Raw genomic sequence first — 5,922 nt, forward strand, 5'->3', positions numbered from 1 at the left:
GACGCGTGACGTCACCCCCCTTGCCCCCCCCCCTCGTCACGAACCGACGGTGACGTCACCACGGCGCGTGCTGTGCCGGGCGAGGTGCAGCAGGTTACGTGACAGACCCAGCAGGTGACATGGGTTGACTGCTGCTGCTGCTCCTGTGCCAGGCTAGGTGAAGGAGGAGGTCACGGGACAGACCCAGCAGGTGCCATTGGCTGACTGCTGCTGTGCCAGGCTAGGTGCATGAGGAGGAGGTCACGGGACAGGCCCAGCAGGTGTCATGGGTTGACTGCTGCTGTGCCAGGCTAGGTGCATGAGGAGGAAGTCACGGGACAGACCCAGCAGGTGACATGGGTTGTCTGCTGCTGTGCCAGGCTAGGTGCCAGTGCCGCTGGTGGTGGCCTCCTTCCCTAGGTCGACTCGGCCTCAAATGAGCCACCAGGTGCCGTGATGCATAGAGGTGGACGTCGTCGCTAAGGGGAGAGAGACAAAGGCGGCCGTGGGGCGGTGGTGGTGACGACCACCCTCACCCACCTCGTGTCCCCACAGTGGCGGCCTTCATAGGAAGCGCTGCTCGCTACTGACAGCACTTTCCCCGACAGTCTGTGCAGGCTGTCCTGTGGGAACCTTTGTCTTTGGGTGGGTGAGTGAATGAGTGGGTGGGTGAGTGAATGAGTGGATGGCTGAATGAGTGAGTGAGTGGGTGGGTGAATGAGTAGTTAGGTAAGTGAATGAGTGGGTGGGTGAATGAGTGAGTGGATGAGTGGTTGGGTGAGTGAATGGGTGGGTGGGTGAGTTAATGAGTAGATGTGATGGTGAATGAGCAGATAGGTGTGTGAGTGAAAGGGTGGGTGAGTGAATGGGTGGGTGAGTGAATGAGTGGATTGGGTGGGTTAGTGAACAGAAGAATAGTTGTGTGAATGAGTGGATGGGTTGGTGAATAAGTGAGTGGGTGGGTGAGTGAATGAGTGGGTGGGTGAGTGGTTGAGTTAGTGAATGAGTGGGTAGGTGAGTGAATGAATAGTTGGGTGAGTGAATGTGTGGGTGGGTGAGCGAATGAGTGGGGGGGGGGGGGGTGAATGAGTGGGTGGGTGAGTTAATGATTATTGGGTGAGTGAACGAGTTGGTGGGTGAGTGGATGAGTAGTGGGTGAGTGAAATAGTAGGTGGGTAAGTTGATGAGTGTATGGGTGAGTGAATGAGTGAGTGGGTGGGTGAGTGAATGAGTGGGTGGGTGAGTTAATGAGTGGGTGAGTGAGTGAATGAGTGCGTGGGCGAGTGAATGAGTGGGTCTGTAAGTTGATGAGTGTATGGGTGAGTGAATGAGTGGGTGTGTACGTTGATGAGTGCATGGGCGAGTGAATGAGTGCGTGGGTGAGTGAATGAGGGGGTGGGTGAGTAAATGAGAGGGTGCGTGAGTGATTGAGTACGTGGGCGAGTGAATGAGTCTAATTGCGGTTTGGGGAAGGCGCCTGAAATCTAGGCTGGGGTTGGTGGATCACCACACACAAGATGAGTGGATGAGTCGGTGAGTGACCCAACCTTACCTGGCCATTATATACTCATTCTACCGGGAAATTATGAACCCAACCTTTCATTATCACCAGCACCAATAATAATAATCATCATCATCACCAGCACCAGCACCAATCATCATCACCAGCACCAATAATCATCACCAGCACGAACCATTATAATCATAACCAGCACCAATAATCATCATCATGGCCAGCACCAATCATCATCATCATCATCATCCCCAGCACCAGGACCAATCATCATCATCACCATGACCAGCACGAACCATCATCATCATCATGACCAGCACCAATAATCATCATCACCAGCACCAATCATGATCATCTTCACCAGCACGAATCATCATCATCATCATAACCAGCACCAGCACTCATCATCATGCTCATCATCATCACCAATCATCATCACCAGCACCAATCATCATCACCAGCAACAATCATCATCTTCATTACCAATCATCATCACCAGCACCAATCATCATCACCAGCATCAGCAATAATCATCATTGTCATCACCAATCATCAGTCGTCATCACCAGCACCAATCATCATCATTATCACCAGCACCAGCACGAATCATCAGCGTTATGACCAGCACCAGCACCAATCATCATCATCATCACCAGCACCAATCATCATCACCACCAGCAGCAATCATCATCGTCACCAGCACCAATCATCATTATCATCAACAGCACCAATTATAAATCATCATCACCAACCACCCACCACCACCCACCACCACCCACCACCACTCACCTCCACCATCCACCATTCACCACCAACCACCACCCACTACCCTCCAACCACTAGCCACCACCACCCACCACCACCCACCACCAACCACGAGCCACGACAACCCACTACCAACCACGCACCTCCACCACCACCCGCCACCCACCACCACCACCACCAACTACCACCCACGACCACCCACCACCAACCACCCACCACCACCCACCACCCACCACTACCCACCACCATCCACCACCACCTAGCACCACGCACCACCCACCATCACCCACCACCCATCTCCACCAACCACCCACCACCCACCACCACCAAACCACCAACCACCTACCACCCACATCCACCAACCACCCACCACCACCCACTACCACCTCCACCAACCACCACAACCACCCACCAACCACTACCATCCACCAACCATCACCCACAAACCACCACCACCCTCCAACAACCTCCATCACCCACCAACCACCACCACCACCCACCAACCACTACCATCCACCAACCACCACCCACAAACCACCACCCACCAACCACCATAACCACCACTACCCACAAACACCCACCAACTACCACCTACCACCAACCACCACCCACCAAACACTACTACCACCACCCACCAACCACCACCACCCACCACCACCCATCCCCACCCACCAACCACCACCACCCACCACCACCCACCACCACCCATCCCCACCACCACCCACCACCACCCATCCCCACCACCACCCACCCCCACCCATCACCCACAACCAATCACCACCAACCACCACCATCCACAACCAACGACCAACTCATCCAACCACAACCACCAGCAACTACAACCACCACCAACCACAACCACCACCTCCCCTCATCATCACATAATCATCATCCATCATCATCATCCATCATCATCGCCACCCAACTTCACCGTCACACATCACCACCCATCATGACCACCATCCTTCATCACAACCACCTATCATCACCACCACCACAGACCCATCATCACCCCTACCACCCATCATGATCAATCACCCAATATCACCAACCACCACCATCCACCAACCACCACCACCAACCACCACCACCATCACCCACAACTACCCACCCACAACCACCCACCCACCACCATCCTCCAACCACCACCACCCACCACCACCCCCAAGCAACCACAACCGCCACCCAAGAACCATCAATCACCACTAATCGCCAAATACCACATATTACCAATCACCGTTAATCACCAATCACAACCAATAACCACCAACCGCCAAACACCAATCACCACCAATCACTGTTAATCACCAATCACCACCAAACAACATCAATCTCCAAACACCAATAACAACCATTCACCACGAATCACCAATCACCAATCACCACCAATCACCATGAATCACCAATCACCATCAATCACCACCAAACACCATCCATAACCACCAATCTCCAATCACCTTTCACCACCAATCACCACCAATCACAAATCACCACCAATCACCAATCATCACCAATCACCACCAATCACAACAATCACCAATCACCACTAATCACCACCAATCTCCAATCACCACCAATCTCCAATCACCACCAATCATCATCATCACCCATCATGATCACCACCCTTCATCACTACCACCCTTCATCACTTCCAACTATCAAAACCACCACCAATCAACCATCATTATCACCATGACTAATCATCACCACCACCCATTATCACGGACCACCATCATCATCATTGCCACCAACCACCCAGCATCACCATCACCCATCATTATCCTCACCACAAATCAGCATCATCACCCATCATAATCACCACCCATCGTGATCACCACCTTACATCATTAACACCAATTATCAGCATGAACACCCACCATCATCACCAACCATCATTATCACCATCTATCACAATCATCACCACCGATCATCATCATCCACCTATCAACACCACCACCACCGACCATCATCAACACACATCATCACCCATCAACCATAATCATCAACAGCCATCAGCACCCATCATAATCACCACCCATCACCATCTATAACCATCATCACCACCCACCATCATCAACCACCACCACCCATCATCATCACCCATCATCATCACCACCCACGGCCACCACCCGCACTGCACCACGTGGTGCGGCAGCTGTGCGCGTGGGGGCGGAGCCTAAGCGGAAGTGACGTCATTTCTGGTACGTCTTAGCCACGCCTCCACCGCCAGTCGAGAGGAATGCGCACGAGGGAGCAGCTGCAGACGACGTTGGAGAGCGAATCCTCAACGAGGTGAGCGTCCCTGTTGACGATGAGTGTTGTTTATCTTTATTTTACATTTTGACCGCAAACTAAAGCCTCATTATTGTTGATATGTTGGTATTTTTATTTTCTGCAATCAAATTAGGACTGCTAGATAGGTTACTTGGCATGCCCTGATATGTTGCTTTTACTGTCACTGTTTAGACATAAGCGAGTCAGCATTTTAAAATTAATAACTAACTTGTTTAAATCTCAGACTATGAATAACATGTCTACAATTATTGTTTTCTGATTGCTGGCACAATTGTGCCCTACATTTTATGTATTGAATGTTATTCAACATTGGGGAGGAGTCTGCCTTCATATTCAGACCCCAGCTGCTGCCAGTTGTCTCTAATCTGTGATGTCACAGCCACATGGGTGGTGTCTCTGACATCACGTGACCGACGACGTCATGCTCGTGTTATAACAAATAATTTAATTAAGGTCATATGACCCTCATGACCTACAAGGCATAGGGGGGTTTTATCAAGAATTCGATTAATGCAAATGGGCTGTACAATAACATGCATGTGTGGATTAAATATCATTAAGTTTGGCGATTATGTTTAATGTAATAGGCTGGTGGAATAAACATGTTTGTGTGGATCGATGAGTGAGTGCTCAGAAGCACGTATGAGTGGCAAACAAGTGTGGGCGTTGGCTTGAAAGCAACAGGCATGGAAGTGATGGGATTGGTGCAGTGAGTGGCCAAATATGTAATATTTGAGAGGATGAGTGATTCAAATTGTTGCTAAATCTTAGCGTTGTTCCAAACTCCACAGGCCATCCAACTTCACGCAGAATCTACTCTTTCCCAACAACATGGATAGCCAAATCAAGTGGGCCGAGATCGTGGATGACTATGAGGGTAAGTCCCAGATACCTGCGTCACGTGGCTTATATACAGAGAAGGAGGCTCCTTTATAAATTACTTTGAGAAGACATGGCTTGGTGGTGATGGGAAGACGTAATGATCGAGTGTTCCAGAAACGATGGGTTTATATCTGAATTTCAGCCATTTTTGTTTAAACTGGGGTCTCAAGCTTATGGAATTAATGGTCTCAGCATGCCCACAAAAACATGACTTGGAAAGTTTTACTGCCATGTGATGAATATTTCTCAATAGCAGCTCCTGTTGTGTGGAAAGAGCTAATTACAGGGTTCTTAAAATTCGTTCTGTGAAACTCCATGTTCTTCGGTCTCTAATTCATTACTCGTCCTTTGAATTACCTGTCTGCTCTTCGCAGGCCGGGAATCGTCGCGCCAGTCGACCACCTGGGGTGACATTATGGATAAAGTGGACCCTTTCCCAGGCCAAGGTTACAAGCATCGCTCCCCAAAGGTGTGTATGGGGTCTGTGG

This window comes from Petromyzon marinus, chromosome 77 (assembly GCF_048934315.1).
Source record: "Petromyzon marinus isolate PM22_M1 ecotype Great Lakes invasive population chromosome 77, UKy_Petmar_22M1.pri1.0, whole genome shotgun sequence".
Taxonomy (NCBI): Eukaryota; Metazoa; Chordata; class Hyperoartia; order Petromyzontiformes; family Petromyzontidae; genus Petromyzon; species Petromyzon marinus.